This window comes from Lissotriton helveticus (assembly GCF_964261635.1).
Source record: "Lissotriton helveticus chromosome 1_1 unlocalized genomic scaffold, aLisHel1.1 SUPER_1_unloc_45, whole genome shotgun sequence".
Lineage (NCBI taxonomy): Eukaryota > Metazoa > Chordata > Amphibia > Caudata > Salamandridae > Lissotriton > Lissotriton helveticus.
The window spans coordinates 14589-32342 of NW_027611687.1; the positions used below are offsets into that span (position 1 = coordinate 14589).

Sequence of the window (17754 nt, forward strand, 5' to 3'; positions counted from 1 at the left end):
GGTCCAGTGTAAACTGGAGCCCCCTGTAAAGGTAGCGTTCCTGGAAATGTCTAACAAGGGAATCCATTGCCAAAATGAAAAGTAATGGAGACTGTGCCTGCCTGAGGAGGTACTCAGAAGGTCCCAAAAGTCATACCAATTGCATTGCAAATGCTTGTTTTTCTTGTAACATCATTAGTTTGAGCACGAAACGCTAATTAGGCGAAATTTCCCTTAGAAAAGTAGTGTGCATAACTACGATTCGTGCCTTCCTACTAACGGACTGATACTCTGCCCCTCGTTCTTAAATGTCTGCTCTTTATCGTTTTCAATGCCACAAAGAGCCCTGCATTTAGGATGAAACTAAAGCAGCATTATGAGGCGCGCACAGGATTGTGGGTATGTAGATTGCTGGTGACGCGATGACCCTTTCTCTCGAGCATCCTGACCTCTAGTGACAAGAAGGGGTGTTGCACCTCCTGCAGGTGCACGTTTACGCAAGGCGCCTCGTTCTGCGTCACATGATCCTGTGATGTCTTCCGATGGAAGCAGCCGGAGCCTCCTCTCCTCACATGAAGCTCACATTTCAACCAATCACGGAGTTTCTTGTACAGAAACCCTCTAAAAATTGGTGCGATTTCCGCTTCTCACGGCCCCTCGGAGTGCGCGTGACCCGCGGAGTGTTTTAACGCAACAATTTGGAGTAAACATTAGATTTCTTCGCGTAACCCCGATACAAAATATCACTTCCTACTAGTAGGGTGACTTTACAGCGGTGACGTGTCAGTCACTCTCATGAATACCTGTGAGTGCACACCTACAGGCGCTCCTTCTCCTATTAAACAGAGGCCTGTGTCGCCTGTACTGATTAATCGGGTGTTTGCCACAGAGGCTGCTGGGTATGCAAATGACTGTGGCTGGCCACACCCCCTCCATTGCCAGCAAGGCTCCTGCAGCAGCCCCATGGAGACTTGTGCTCTGGATCCAGGCTGTGAAGAGTCTCAAAATCCAGCAATAAAGGGAATGTGTGAAGCTAATTTAATAGTGACAAAAAGTGACACTAGAAGTCCCACCAGAAGTAATCCTGCTGAAATACACAAAACAAGCATTGGCATAGCCAATAGGTCTTGCCTTTGGGAACTAATAAGTGTTACGGCAGAGATATTGAGGGGCATATTATCAAGGGATTTATCTCTGTTTTTTTGGCTTTAAAAGCCAAGAAAGCGGAGATAAAATGTTCTCCCTATTACCTAGCTGTCGCTAACACCAGTTAGCGACAGCTAGTAGGAGATAGCGACCATCTTGGGCCCCGCTTTGCATGTCAGAGAAATTTATCACTAATGACATGCAAAGTGTGCGTGCCAAGATGTTAGCGACTGGAAACAGTCGCTAACATCGCTATCTCCTATTAGCAAGTTTTGGAGATATTTGCGCTAAGCGTGAATATCTCCAAAAGCTAACACCTGCCCTGAGCAGTTCTTAGCCATGTTATCCAATGGGAGGTGGATAACATGGCTAAGAGAATTGCTTGGTAATGCATGAATATCGCTGACTTTTCAGCAATATTCATGCATTTCCGCCGATTTTTATCGCTTAGGAGATAAACCTTGATAATATCAAGGCTCCTAAGCGATAAAAGTCGTCGCTACATGGCAAAAAAATGATTGCCGCTAAGCCAACATAGCGATAATTATCGCTAGTTGTTGGTAATATGCCCCTGAGTTTGTGTTTGTTTTTAAGCTGTGTTGTGCAGAAGTCTGCAGTAGGCTGAAATTTTATAATAAAGAAGTGTGAGAAGCATTTTTGTTAGTTTAGTTATGATACAAAATGACGATGATAAAAACTATTAATTAGAAGTAATGATTTGTGGGTTTTTTCATGTTTGAATGCTGTCAACTTGTATCTGCCTGTTCTAATCGTTGCTTTTTATGGTGTTTATTGTTAAAGGGGTGGGTATAAATAACAGGAGAGTGAAGGTTAGTTAGTTAGCTAGTGAGAGTGATAGATTTAGTGAGTTAATTAGTGAGAGAGTTAGTTAGTGAGAGTGAGAGAGTTAGCGAGTGACTTAGTGAGAGAGAGTTATTGAGTTAGTGAGAGAGAGTGAGATTTAGTTAGTGAGAGTGAGAGAGTTAGCGAGTGAGTTATTGAGAGTTATGATCACCAATTATAAGTGAAGTTGAAATGTCAGAATTTCATTGCTCCGGTTTACTCCACCCAGGAGTAAAGAAACAAACAACAAATCTGGATTGGACCTAACAAGCCTTGGCAACAGCACCCACGCAAGATGACGACATGACGTGATTGGCTTCGGTTCAGACCAGCAAGATCTGAGGAACTCACCCTTCGGAGGGGAGTCAGGGCACATCTGGGGCAACCAGGGAAGCCGTAGGCACAAAGTAGATTCCTTCAGGGGGACCCACTAGCCAACGGACTAGGGATCATAAAGGCACCTTAAGCGGAAATGCTGAAAGCGGGCCCACGGAACATTCGTAGAGTGTAGGCCCACAATCTTCGAGATAAAAGGTGCTCAGGGCTTGGACTACAAGTAGCCCAATGCACAACTTAAGGAAAGCTCGGGAAGTAGATGTATTAGCAAATGTGCAGGATGTCCAGGAGTTCCGGTCCCATGTCTCTTGTGATAGCTACAGGTCTCAGCTTTGCTGGGGACTCGTGTCAGCCTCGGCAATGTCTGGAAGTCTGTGTCCTGTGTCGCAGATTCTTCGGGATCCGTGAGGAGTCTTGAAAATGCAGACTGGCAAGATGCTTCTTTGGTGACTGTTTCAACAGGGGAGTCACTCCTTGACCCCAAGGGAGATTTCTTCCATCTTCCAGTCGATATGGAATGTCGAAGGTCAAAGATTTATGTTTCAGAGTTTCGTCCAGGGTAATCTAAAGTCTCAGTGACTGGGTTCCTATACTTATACTAAGTTTAGGGGTTGGACTAACTCTGGGGTCCCACCCATGGGATGACCCTGGGAGGGGGTGGTTATACCCCTTCCCCTTTGTCCAGTTTCACGCCAGAGCTGGGGCTGAGTGCCCCAGCAACCGGTTTGAACTGGGAAATGCATGGGCCACCTTGTGTGCCCCAGGCAGTGTCTGAAAAGCATTCACTGAATGCAACCCACCCAACCTCAATACACTAAAGCCTGTCTGGGGAGGTGCAGGCACCTCCCTAGACAGGAAACCTATTGTTCAAGCCTCCCCTGCCGGAGTTTCATCCAGCAGCAGGAGGTCAGACTCGTGTCTGTGGCAGCAGGATCCATTTTGTGACGCTGAGGCTCTTTTGAACATTTACCGGGTATACCAGTGTGTACATGTCTTTTCCCTCTAGAAGGGTGGAATTCTACCCCTGACGCCAGAACTGGTGGGGGTTGGAGTAGGATTCCAAAGTGTTTGACACCAAACACAACATGTTTTGATGCAGCCAAACCAAAGTTAGCATTTACTGCGAGGTTATAATGCACTTAAGAGTATATAGTATGGCTGTATCATAGAACAGCTATAAGGAAGGGTTTCCGAAAGCTGCAGAGGGGCTCAGCTCATGCTAGGGCACCCTCTCACACAAAACCAAGCACTCTGCCTTCAGGATTTTCGAGGCCCACCATAGGAGTGGCTTATAGGTGTATATGTGTGCAATAAATCCTTTGGATTTGACCCCCGTGAGTGCAGTCTTCTGTTTGTGTGATTTTCATATATATACATATATAAGTTAAAAGTTCCAAACTATCAGCCAGGTCCGCAATCACCGGAACACCAACACAGCAAAGAACACGAAGACCCAGAAATCAGGTGAGTTTGTTAATTTAATACCACCTTCGCCAGGATAACGTTTCGGCCTGCACAGAGGCCTTGGTCACATGACGCCATGGAGAGCGGGGCAAAATTTAAAGTGCAAGTGCAAACATTTTAAGACATTTGATTGGACAGCAGCGTGAAAAAGAAAACAACATAGAAGACATACTTGTCATGGCACTTATTGGGATAATCCCAATAAACGAACACATCATTCCAAAAAATATATATATATAACATGCCTAGTAAATTATATCCGAATTGACTTTCATAATCAACAAATGTGTAATTTGAAAAATCATTCCATAATATTTACAAGATGAATGCAAGTAAAAAGTCTGCGGATATAATATTGATATAGGTATACTATATCTAAGTAAGGGGTGCTTACACCACCTTACCCAGGCTGCAAGTGCAGACCTGTGGTGCCATTATTAAAGGCTTCCCAGGGGTGGCATAACACATGCTTCAGCCCCTGGTAGGCCTCTGGGGTACCTATACCCTTGGTACCTAAGGTATCTATACTAGGGACTCATAAGGGTAACCAAGTAACCAATCTGGAGTGTACCTAAAACGTGTAACCAATTTAGAGAGAGAACAGCTAGGCAAACTATCAACCACCACGTATTACAAACCCACGGCAAGAAATTCACTACTGGCCTTTGAAAGTTTCCACCCACGACCACTAAGGGAGGACCTGCCCTATGGCCAATTTCTACGCATAAGGCGCAATTGCAGCAATAAGGAGGACTACAACACACAGGCCACAGACCCTTCCCACGACTACAACAACGAGGCTATCCAAGAAGGATCATCGACAGGACCAAGAAACAGGCAAAAAAACAAAATAGAGATGCCCTCCTGGAAACACCGACCCATCAAGAAACAATAACACCATTGACCTGTGTCACTACGTACAACCCTATCTCCAATTCAGTGGGTAAAATCATCAAGAAAAACTGGAGAATCATCAACACGGGCAAACGAGACTGGGACCTGCCCCTCTTTGCCTACAAAAAATCGAACAGCCTACGGGATCGACTCATCTCTACACGGCCTAGAACCACGGAAACCACCCCCAACCCTATACTACATTTAGTATGGAACCTCCCCAAAGTCACAGGTCACTACCCCTGTGGCGATTGCAGCATTTGCCATCTCACGACACAGTTCTTCGATCCTGCTGACACGGGGAAACATCATTAAGGCTATTTCCTGCATTTTGGCTTCAGGTTCAGTGGGTGGAGGGAAGATCTATTTAATTTCGTCATTGTTTTAAAAATACCCTGAATAACCGTGAACACCTACCTGACTTATTATACACTCTTGCACCCCGGTCCACCGCAGCCCTGTGGCTGATTGTTGTGGAGGGCATAGACAAGAGCAAAGACTGGAACCACTCACTTCCGGGAGCGCGCCATTTTGGTCGGCGCTCTAGTTGCTGCACGCCACATTTTCCTATTTAAAGCTTAGAGATGGCGCGGGCATACTGTTTGTGCAGTTCTCCGATCCTGCTGACATGGGGAAACATCGTTAAGGCTATTTCCTGCATTTTGGCTTCAGGTTCAGTGGGTGGAGGGAAGATCTATTTTATTTTGTCATTGTTTTAAAAATAGCGTGAATAATTCTGAACACCTACCTGACTTATTACACACTCTTGCGCCCCTGTCCACCACAGCCCTGTGGCTGATTGATGTGGAGGGCATAGACAAGAGCAAAGACCGGAACCACTCACTTCCGGGAGCGTGACATTTTGGTCGGTGCTCTAGTTGATAGACCCCCCTACCAACTATTTAAATCCAATATGGCGCGGAAGCGCCGGCGGCGTGCCAAAGGCGCCCCAAAGGCAAGCCCGTCTGCGCCCGTCCGCGCCAGTAGGTCGCCTCTCGCCAGAAACGCTGGCCAAAATCTGCCAGGTAGCTGTCTTTACTCCAGAGAGGTTTTATTAAATCTGCGTCCTCCATCTCACCATTGTAGCATTCCCCCACTTCATCCCCTGAGTGGCCCGTTATGCTGTCCGTGTGGCACTTTTGTACTTTCTAAACCTATGCCTTTATCTGTTTCTGCTGTCATACTCCCTCAACATCGGCTAAATATACTACAGTTAAATGTAAGGTCATTAGCTAAACACCATGCGGAAATATCTGACCGTATCATCGATGAAACTCCTGATTTTTTCTTTCTGACTGAGACTTGGCGGAGTGATGATATGACGGCCACAGCGAATCTGGCGCTACCCCCTGAATACTCGATTTCTTTGGTGAATAGAGCGACTAGGGGAGGTGGTATCGCTGTGATCACCAGGTCTAGCTACTCCTGTCTTTTTGATAAAGTTAATATGGAGCGAGGTGAATGTGCTCACTTTAGTATCTCTGTGAGCACTCATTTTACCCTTTCCGGTCTATTAATATATAGGCCTCCCGGACCTGCCTCCGGTTTTAACAATGCTCTCTTAGAGCCAGTTGGAGCATTTGCCGTGGAATCGGCTAATTTTAGCATTTTTGGTGATCTTAACCTCCACTTTGATCTGGACCAGGATCAGACTATTCGCACTATGCTTGCCGATTTAGCCGCTTTTCAGCTCCATCAAATATTTTAAAGCCCTACTCATAAAGGAGGTCATCTGTTAGACCCCATATTTACAAACATTGAGATGGCCACTGTGATTACCCCTACTCCTATGGCCTGGTCCGACCATCTCCTAGTTGAAATGACCATTCCCACACCTGCATCTTCACACAACAATACTCAACGTTCGGTATTTAAAAGACTGTGGCGCAAGTTTCGACTTGAAGATTTCCAAGCACTCTTAGGAACGGACCCTTTAGGCCCTTTTAGTAATTGTCGAGACAGGATATGATTAATTCTGTGCCTGGATCACCCGGGCACTTGACACTCTTATACCGGCAACCTGGATTAAGGGTCGCACACAGGATTCTAACCCCTGGTATAGTGACACCTGACTTCCCTGAAGAAGACATGCAAAAGGTATGAGCGCAAGTGGAGGAAAATCTATGCTCCCGAAAAAAAGCTTACTATCTAGTCGAACTTAAAACATATCATAGAGCTGTATGCAGGGCTCGAGCGGAGTACTATGCTTCTGAGATTAAGTTGAGCTCCAACCCCCGCTAAAGTCATCTTCAAAATTCTCAAAGATCTCAGTGCCCAAAAATCTCCAGCGCCTATTCCCACGTCAGAATCCCAATGTGAAGAATTGGCGTCCTTCTTCGTGGAGAAAATACGGGCTATTTATCAATCTTTTCCTTCCATGACTATGCCCGGTCCATCTCCTTTCATTAGACCAGCCTTAGCCTCTAATCTGACGGCTATTCCTGAGATTTCCCGGGACGAATTTAGCACATTGACTGTGAAAATTAAGTTGGGCTCTCCGGCTGATCCACTCAAACCTGCTCAGTTCAGAGAATCCTCTCTGCCCTGTATGGCCCCGCTACACCAGCTGATTAATGCCTCTTTCTCATCCGCCATTGTTCCGGTGAAATGGAAACAGGCGTGGGTCTCTCCCATCCTTAAAAAACCTAATTTAGACCCTATGAAGCCTGAAAATTTCAGGCCTATCTCTCTTCTTCCTGGATAGCGAAGGTGGCAGAATCACATGTTAATTCTATACTTACCAACGTTCTGAGCTCCAATAACATTCTGGATGAAACACAACATGGTTTCCGCGCTGGTCATAGTACCGAGACCGCTCTCTTGGCCATGACGGAACACTTGTGATCTATCCTTGACCATGGTCAAATGGCGGCACTGATCCTGTTAGATCTCAGTGCCGCCTTTGACACTGTTTCCAAGATTCTGCTCCACCGGCTTGAGGAGGCAGGGATCACTGATATGGCCCTTGCCTGGTTCAGATCTTTTCTGACCGAGAGGTCATTTCGTGTTTCCACCCCTCCTTTCCTATCTCAGGCACATCCTATTGAGCAGGGCGTCCCTCAAGGCTCGGCATTGAGCCCCATATTATTTAATCTTTATGTTCAGCCGCTAGCTGCTGTCGCCAAATAATGGGACCTCGCCATCGTCCTATATGCTGACGACACACAGCTAGTGGTTGCCCTAATGGAAGGATCGGCCCCAAATGTCTCCGGGTTTAAAAGCGGCCTGACTGCCGTGGCAGACTGGATGACATCTAACTGTCTGCAACTAAATGCAAATAAGACAGAGGATTCTACTGGTTGGAAAAAACGTAGACCTATGGGGTGATCACTGGTGGCCCAATGCTCTGGGTAAAGCCCCAGAACCCAAAACAGAAGTCAAAAACTTGGGGGTCTGGCTGGATTCCTCCCTTAATTTTTGCTTGCAGACCAAAAAAGAGTCGCTGCTACATGCTTTGGCATTCTACAAGGTCTAAGACCTATTTTAAAGTTCTTTGACTCATTTACAAGGCAGCTGATAGTCAAGTTCACGGTTCTTTCCCGATTGGACTACGCCTGTTCCCTGCTGCTGGGAGCCAATTGAGCAGAGATCTCTCGGATACAGCGCACACAAAATGCGGCTGCTAGAGCCTTAGTAGGCCTTCCCCGATTCTGCTCCATCTCTGATACCATCCGGAGGCTTCATTGGCTCCCTATGGCTCAGCGAATTCAGTTTATGACTCTATGCCTGTCTTTCAAAATCTTAAAACTTGCGACTCCTAAAATGCTCTTCAACCTTTTGACCCCGTATGTTCCAACTTGCGTATTACGCTCTGCAGGTCAACATCTGGTCAGGGTATCCCGGATTAAGCGCTGCCGAGCGGGAGGACGCTCCTTCCGCTACTTAGCAGCAAAATTGTGGAACTCATTACCAGCCCACATACGAGAACGGGAAGGCCTGTTGGACTTCAGAAAGGCAATCAAAACCCATCTCTTTCCCCTAAACTAAGCTTTTCTGGAATTATGCCCTGCTGAATCTCATCGGAGTCAGTTATCTATCTGCTACAAAGCGCCGGGACGCCCCTTTGCTGGGGCAGCTGAGCACTACATAAGCTATTTTAACATAACATACCAAAACCCTCAGTCTGGAAACGGGTAAAACATGGCACCAACGCAAGCACACGAACTGCAATTCTACCAACCTAGTGTAGTTGATTGAGTCCCCATGCCAGCTCCGATACATGGGGATGACCACGAGAAAAGTACGCACCGGAATCACTGAAAACAGAAGTACGGTTCGGTGCAAGAAGACTATCAGCAAACTCACAGAGCACTTCTTAAGGCCACCAATGACCTTAGATGGACAGTCATCGAGCAGACCCCTGTCCACTCTACAGACAACGAGAAGCACCTACTGTCCAAAGAACAACGCTGGATCTACAGATTGTCAACCCACACGGAGGGTTTGAATGATAATATTCCGTGGAACAGCCTCAGTAGATAAGGCGTCCCCCCTGTCAATACCTGACACATCACACTCTCCCAGTGCCATCTCACCAACAGCGCCCTTGCTGGGCCTGGAATGCCCCTGCCCTGCCACATGTTCCAATGCCAAACGTCCACAGTGAGACGTACTGGATCTAACACCTAGGTTGTGACCAACTCACTCACAGTTCCTTCTTAGAATGCGCTAACCCAACACTCTGTGAGACAACACTAGATCTCGCCCAAAGATGCCCCCCGAACCTTACTCCACCGACAGGGCACTGAGCCTCCACGGCCCGACTTACTACACCGTGCCAGGGTATACACCCATACGGGACCATCACGACCCCGCAATGTCCCTTCCAAGGAGAGAGCGTGAAACACCACAGGTGTAATCCCCCCGCGCATCCCCATGAGCCCCCACACAGTGGATTCATCACCTCCCTTCATGGGAGAACCAATATGCATCAATATCACTGCATACTAGCGCCCGTTACCATCTTTGTCCCGCCTAGCTGCTGCAATATGCATAAATAGAGAGGGCGTCCCTCCATTACAGTGCACAAATGGAGCGCGACTGCCCCAATATGGATTAGCACTCTCCTACATGACTGCACACTTGCACGTGCATATAAACGATCTAGGCTTTTGTAATCCTGCCTAGCAGCGCCAATGAGAAAAATTTGAAAAAGCGCTACATACACCAGCATGCACACCTTTCTTCTATTTTTCTTCTATTTCCTCTACTGCGGGTCTTTCTTCTCAAGAAGTGGAGAAGTGAGGCTCACTGGTTAGAAGCGGCATACCCTGAAGCAGAGGTCGGCCCAGGACCAGGGTTCAATTCCCGACGCGGCAGGGTCTTGGGTCAATGTCCGCGGACTCGATAATTCTCGCCTAGGTGCCTACGCTAACCATGGGTCCCACTCTGCAGCTTGCTTAATCTCCACAACGGCCCTAGCAGCGCCGGCGATGCCTGGCTTCACCTTGTGGGTGCCCTCTCACAGGGAAAGCCAGGACGGGTTCCCCAGCAGTATACAGCGCCAGGACGCCCCGAGTGATGGGGTAACAGTGCGCTTTACAAGTATACATACATACATACATTTCCTCTACAACAGGCACCTCCTCAAGACAACAGGAAGCTGAACACGCCCGCTACAAGTGCCCAGGCCAGAACATCTGACACTGCTAACAAGCAACACCTGGCACTTTCTCCTGGTATTTAAGCGCTCTCCACACTGAAGCTCATTTCTCACGGAGCCTCTGCCCGGACAACAGGTTCATTGCGGGCCCAGCGACATCGCGCAGTAAGTACCTGAGCTCGACTTTGTTAACGGTACAGCCACCATTCATGCCAAGCCCTCGAGAAAGTATGGAGAAGGGAACCAACAATGGACAACATGACCACCCTCAAGCTCGCCACCCGGAAACACCACCAACTGATCCGCGCCACCAAGAAAAATGCATACAAGGACCGGTTGGACAACAACGCACACAACTGCAAGGAACTCTTCAACATCGTGAAAGAGCTCTCCAACCCCAACGCCGGAAACAACGACATCACCCCGTCGCAAGACCTCTGCAACTCCCTCGCCTCCTACTTCCACAACAAGATCGCGGACATACACAACAGCTTCAGCATCCAACCGACGCACGCCACGACCGCAGCAACGCCACCCACCACCACCCTCTGCGCCTGGACTCCGATCAGCACCGAAGACACCATCCGCACAATGAACTCCGTCCACTCCGGATCTCCGACCGACCCCTGCCCCCACCACGTCTTCAACAAGGCCGACGCTGTTATCGCACCCCACCTGCGGGACATTATCAACACCTCCTTCGACACCGCCACCTTCCCGGAGAGCTGGAAGCACGCAGAACTCAGCGCTCTACTCAAGAAACCTACAGCGGACCCCACCAAACTCAAGAATTACCTTCCCATCTCGCTCCTCCCGTTCCCAGCCAAAGTCATCGAAAAGACCGTCAATAAACAGCTGGCCGCCTTCCTCGAGACGAATGGATCCCTCGACCCCTCACAGTCTGGCTTCCGAGCCAACCACAGCACCGAGACCGCCCTCATCACTGCCACCGATGACATCCGAGCCCTGATGGACAACGGAGAAACAGCGGCCCTCATCCTCCTAGACCTCTCCGCGGCATTCAACACTGTCTGCCACCGCACCCTAGTGCAGCGCCTCGGCAACATCGGAATCCAGGAGAAGGCGCTGGAATGGATCACCTCCTTCCTCGACGGAAGAACACAGAGAGTCCGCCTACCACCGTACAAGTCAGAGGCCACCGAAGTCATCTGCGGCGTCCCTCAAGGATCCTCGTTGAGTCCCACCCTCTTCAACGTCTACATGAGCCCCCTCGCAGCCATCGCACGCCAACACAACCTCAACATAATCTCCTACGCCAACGACACCCAGCTGATCCTCTCCCTGACCAACGACCCCGCCGCCGCCAGAGCCAACCTGCACGAAGGGATGAGAGATGTAGCCGAGTGGATGACGACCAGCCGCCTGAAACTGAACTCAGACAAGACGGAGGTCCTCATCCTGGGCTCCTTGCCCTCCGCCTGGGACAACTCCTGGTGGCCCCCCGCCCTGGGCTCCGCACCCAAACCGACGGACCACGCTCGCAACCTGGGCTTCATCCTGGACTCTTCCCTCTCCATGACCAGACAAGTCAACGCCGTCTACTCGTCATGCTTCAACATCCTGCGCATGCTACGGAAGATCTTCCGATGGATCCCCACCGAGACCAGGAAGACTGTCACCCAGGCCCTCGTCACCAGCTGACTGGACTACGGCAACGCCCTCTACGCCGGAACCACCGCCAAGCTCCAGAAGAGACTCCAGCGGATCCAGAACGCTTCAGCCAGACTCATCCTCGACATCCCACGAACCAGCCACATCTCTGGACATCTGAGAGACCTACACTGGCTCCCCGTCAACAAAAGAATCACCTTCCGGCTCCTCACCCACGCACACAAAGCCCTACACGACCAAGGCCCGAGCTACCTCAACAACCGAGTCAACTTCTACGCTCCCAAGCGCCACCTCAGATCCACCAGCCACGCCCTCGCCGCCGTCCCACGCATCCGAAGAGCGACAACAGGAGGAAGGTCCTTCTCCTACCTGGCCGCCAAGACCTGGAACTCCCTCCCGACCGACCTGCGCCTGACCCAAGACCACCTCTCCTTCAGGAAGAAGCTCAAGACCTGGCTGTTCGAGCAGTAACGGCACCCCCCTCCTAGCGCCTTGAGACCCTACGGGTGAGTAGTGCGCTCTATAAATGTCTTGATTGATTGATTGATTGATGCTGCCCCCGGCCGTGTTTGTGTGTGCATCCTTTTACCGTTACCTTGTTGGGTCCAGACTACCCCCCTCCCCAACAGCCTTTTTCCTTTTCTTCCCCCAATTTATAATGCTCATGGTCCTGGCCCCCGGCTGAGCTCCATGCTGAGTTGTTCGCTAAAATCTGGTGTAAGCAACTCCCCTTTTAATGTTTTATTCCTTCACCACTGTTTACTTTGGTTACGGTACTTAGGATTAATTTCACATACATTAACGCATATTGTGAGATCGGCCACACTTTCACTACCCGCCACTGACGCCAACACAACCGCCTTGTCTGTGGTCACCTCTAGGCACCCAGCGCGGCCTCACTGAATGCTTTTAGCCTGCTACAAGGAGCCTTTACTTAAATGTTATGTCTGTTTTCTTTACCCCCACAGGTACAACTCGAGAGGAAACACCTCTTGCACATATAAGCACCATAGTGTGTGTGTTACACACAGGGCACTGACAAACTCATACAAACCCCTGTAATACCCTACACATATAAGGTCCTGAAGAAAGCCAGTAGAAGAAAATGCCTGGCTGAAACTAGTTGATCGCACAGGACGTCGGAGGCCTGAAGCCCACCGTGCACGTCCAAAAGCCTTTGTTTTTATTGACTGCCTGGGGCCCACCATTAAAACAGTCTTTGGGACCCCTAGGACAGCATTTTAAACCTCACTCAGAGAACACTCACAGCACCCTCACAAACAAAAAAAACCCGCTCCGCAGTAACCTGGCGTCGAATCGGGTGGCGATGATGAAGCATGCCACCAACTAGGTTGGTGGGTGAGGGCCTTCATAAAACGGTTTTCCACATACAAACACTTTAAATCAGAGCTAGTTCTAATGGATTACTACAGTCAGATTTCCAATTATTAAAACAGAAACCTCATGTATTCAAGATAAAATAACAATTATTTAAAAAAAAAATATTTTTTTGCAAAGACTTTTATTAAGTACTTAAAAGTTTGCGATACATAGTTTTCAAGGAAGTGGTACCTCCCCCTTAGGGAAGGCAGTCCACTTTAACTTTTTAATCAATGTATTTAAACATTTTACGAGTCGTCAGTTTGAGGTTCAAGAATGTCTGCAGATAGCGTTTGCAGTTTTTAATGGGGCCACTTTAAAGAGTCTAGTGGGGTAGGGAGGTGTTACAGTTCTTCCCCTTCCTCACTTTTCTGCTTGTCCGTGGCTGCATAGTCTCTAAGCAGGCTGAGCACCATCCTGCGGCGCCCTTCTCGGTTCACCACCTCTCCATTGGTCACCAGGCGGGTCCTGGCGAACAGGAGAATGTCTTTAATACAGCAAAGGAGCCTCCAGCACCCCTGGATAGCTTCCTCTGTGTGTGTCCCTGGAAACAGCCCGTACATCATGGACTGTTCAGTAATGTTCTCGTAGGGGATGAGGGCTAGCAGTTCTTGGCGTAAGACAGCCCGTAGTCTCTGGGCAAAGGGGCAGGCCCAGAAGAGATGGTGTGCAGATTCCTCTGCGGGGCATCCCCTTGGACAGTTACTGTGCGGGCACAGGCCTCTGCTGTGCATGAAGGACCTTACTGGCAGGCCCCCCTTCACAGACATCCATGCTATGTCCTTGTGTCTGTTGGTCAGACTTGGGGAGGATACATTCCCCCACACGTGCGCTGCCGTTGCTGGGGCAGGTCGCATACTGGTTCGGTGGTGTCCCTGGTCCTGATCAGTTTGCGGATTGTCCTGGGCTTCCAAAGGCAAGGAGTGACACAGTTCAGCCCAAATTCACCCACAAACTTTTCCACCTCCCTGTAGTACCATGGAAGGTCCCAGTTGAAAGTTACTGCATTTTCCCTCTTATCCCATCCCAGCCGTCTCCACACCGGGAGGAGGAAAAAGCGGAAGACTTTGTAGGCAGAGTGGTCCTTGTTCATATTTAACAGAGTTATTCGGATGCAGCCACACACAAAGAAAGCCCTGAGGATTGTTGGGATGTCGGGGACTGCCTTCCCCCCTTTGCGGTGCTCCTTGTGCATGACCGACCGTTTCACCCTGTCCATCTTTGAGTGCCAGACGAAGTGGAACACCATGCTGTTTATGGCCTGTGCTACGTTGGCCAGGAGTGGCCAGGCCTGTGTCACATGTTGCAGCACGGGCAGGGCGTCGTTCCTGAGCACCAGAGCCTTCCCCTTAATGCTCAGGTTTCTCAGGCTCCAGAGACCCAGTTTCTGCTTCACCTTGGCCAGGTGTTCGTTCCAGCTCTTCGCTGCTGCCCCATGTCCTCCAAACCAGACGCCGAGGATCTTCATCAGTCCTGCCTCGATGGGGAAGGGGAGAGGCTCGTTGCAGAGGTCCCATCGCCCGAAGAGTTTGGCCTGCGACTTGTCCACGTTGATTCACGCCCCTGATGCCTTTCCGAAGTCTGTGCACGCCTCCAGCAGGGATTTGGCTGATTCTCCATCCGCGCAGAAGAGGGTGACATCGTCCATGTACAGCGAACACTTGACCTCCTTCTTCGCATCGACGGGTGTCTGGATCCCTCTGATGTTTTAGTTCTTCCTGATGTACTCGGCAAGAAGTTCTATAACCGAAACAAACAGAGGTGGGGAGAGCGGGCAGCCTTGTCTTACCCCGGACCTGATAGGAAAGGGGTCTGTTTTACAACCATTTACAATGACTGAACTGAAGATGTCTTTATACATTACTTTAACGTAACCGCAGAAGCGCTCCCCCAGCCCAAACCCGGGCAGAACCCTCTCCATGAACTCATGGGAGACGCGGTTGAATGCCTTCTCCTGATCTAGACAGACCAGTGCAGCCCGGATCTTGCGGTCCGTGATGTACTGGATCGTGTCCCTTATCAGTGCCAGGCTATTTGCGCCCCTGCGCCCCGGGACCCCACAGGTCTGGTCTGGGTGTACTAACTCTCCCATGGCGCCCTTCAGTCTGTTCACTAGTGTCTTTGCAAGGATCTTGTAGTCTACATTCAGGAGAGAGATGGGACACCAGTTCTTTAGGTCACATCTCTCCCCCTTATGTTTATACAAGAGAGCAATCATTCCTTCCCTCAGAGTGCGGGACATGATTCCCTCCCTCTCCATCTCCTCATACACCTGCAGGAGATCCGGTCCCACTAGGTCCCACAGTGAAGCATAGAACTCGACTAGGAGACCGTCACTACCCGGTGTCTTTCCTGGCTTGAAGGATTTCACTGCAAGGTGCAGCTCGTCCAAAGTCAGGGGGGCATTAAGGGCTTCTATCACTGTTGGGGAAACTTTTCTGCCTGGTCTCCCTCTGACCTCTTCTCTGAGACGTGAACCGCAGAGTCAATCCACTACAATATGACTTAGAATGGTCACTTGACGGCGCAATCACGATAAAAATATACCTTCCTACTAATAGGGTGATTTTACACCGGTGATGTGTCAGTCACTCTCATGAATGCCTCTGTCTGCACACCTACAGGCGCTTCTTCTCCTATTAAACAGAGGCCTGTGTCACCTGTAGTGATGAATCGGGTGTTTGCCGCAGAGGCTTCTGGGTATGCAAATGACGGTGCCTGGGCATGCCCCCTCCAGTGGCAGCAAGGCTCCTGCAGCAAGCAGCCCCATGGTGACTTGTGCTCTGGATCCAGGGGGTGAAGAGTCTCAAAATCCAGTAATAATCACACAGGCAACATTTCAGGACAGGGAGGGGGAGATTTAAAATAGAAAATCAGGAGAATAAAAATCCCCATTGACTTCTGTTGTAGAAAAGGCAATTTCAGGCAAGAGAGGGATAAAATAAAGGCATTTGTAGCTTGAAAAAACGGTAGCCTCCCACCTGAATCGGGTCTATTGGCATGTATGAATAATGACTAAAGGCTCCGTGGGGTTAGGGTACTTCCACAATATACTCGTTTGCATACGTGCCAACAGGCCCGATTCACACAGGACAGTCCCGACTTTTGAAGCCAAAAAGGCAGTCTCCGCCTGACATGGCAGCGTCTTCAATGCAAGTCAATGGGGAAATGCATCTACCCTTCCAAGTACCACGCATCAGGAGTGAGACTAACACATTTTACTGCTGGTGTCCGCATCAATAGACTAAAATGCATTAGTCATGCAATTATAGCGCTCGGGGAACACTGCAGGAGCCGTGCTCGAGGAACTCAGCTGCGCAGCCCTGAGCGATCGCACTGGTATGCGCTGTGCTAGTAGAGCATGCTTTCTCACTTGTTGTAATGTTTACACACTGCAGTGCCTCCTAATGAAGGAACTCCGGGGCCCTGTAGAGAATCAATCAATCAATCGATCAGAGGGCAGGTGTCTCTGTCAGTAAATATTCCAGACATGGATCCTGGAGGCAGCACCTTGTCTGTTGTTCGTTCCCGGCACCGCACCCGCCACACTGTGACCTCGCACGGGCTGATTAACCAGAGTCAGACACCTCCAGGCAGCAGCTTTATTTTAAGTTGCAGCAACAGCACATTAAACCCAGAAATCACCGGCCTTCACCCGCGCCCAAATGAAGTCTACCTGCTGTGGGTTTCAGATTGCTATGAGCAAAATTTTAATAAATTCAGTGTAGTTATGAGTGACATTTCAACGGCTATGAGTGACAATTACTCAAAAGCAAAATCAAGCAATGAAGACGAGGGAATCGTATAAATATCAGAAGTTACACCCATTTGAGCAACAAGAAACTCTAAAAAGATCTTTAAACTGCTGCTAAGCAGCAGAAATGGAAGGTCATTATTCATACATGCCAATAGAACCTATTCAGGCGGGAGAGTACCGATTTTTCAAGCCAAAAATGCCTTTATTTTAGCTGTCTCCTGCCTGAAATTGAATTTTCTACAACAGAAGTCAATGGGGGATTCTCATTCTCCTGATTTTCTATTTTAAATCTCCCCCTCCCTGTCCTGAAATGTTGGCCTGTGTGATTATTACTGGATTTTGAGACTCTTCACAGCCTGGATCCAGAGCACAAGTCACCATGGGGCTGTCACTGGAGGGGGCGTGGCCAGCCACTGACATTTGCATACCCAGAAGCCTCTGCGGCAAACACCCGATTCATCAGTACAGCCGACACAGGCGTTTGTTTAATAATAGAAGGAGTATCTGTAGCTGTGCACACAGAGGCATTCATGAGAATGACTGGCACGTCACTGGTGTAAAGTCACCCTACCAGTAGGAAGTTACATTTTCATGGTGATTGCGCGGACAGCACACCTCTCCATCTTTCAAATATATTCTTTGCTCCTTGGTTCAGCCCCCCCACTCTCCAGGGGGAGGGGGACAGTGGCCGGACCGGGGGTCTCAGTGGAGGCCTCCCCCG

The 17754-nt window shown here is 49.3% G+C and overlaps 1 pseudogene; it reads right to left on the reverse strand.

Annotated features, from left to right (window-relative positions):
* Positions 1-13620: 13620 nt before the first annotated feature.
* On the reverse strand, positions 13621-14924 carry LOC144806096 (uncharacterized; annotated as a pseudogene).
* Between the last annotated feature and the right edge of the window lie 2830 nt (positions 14925-17754).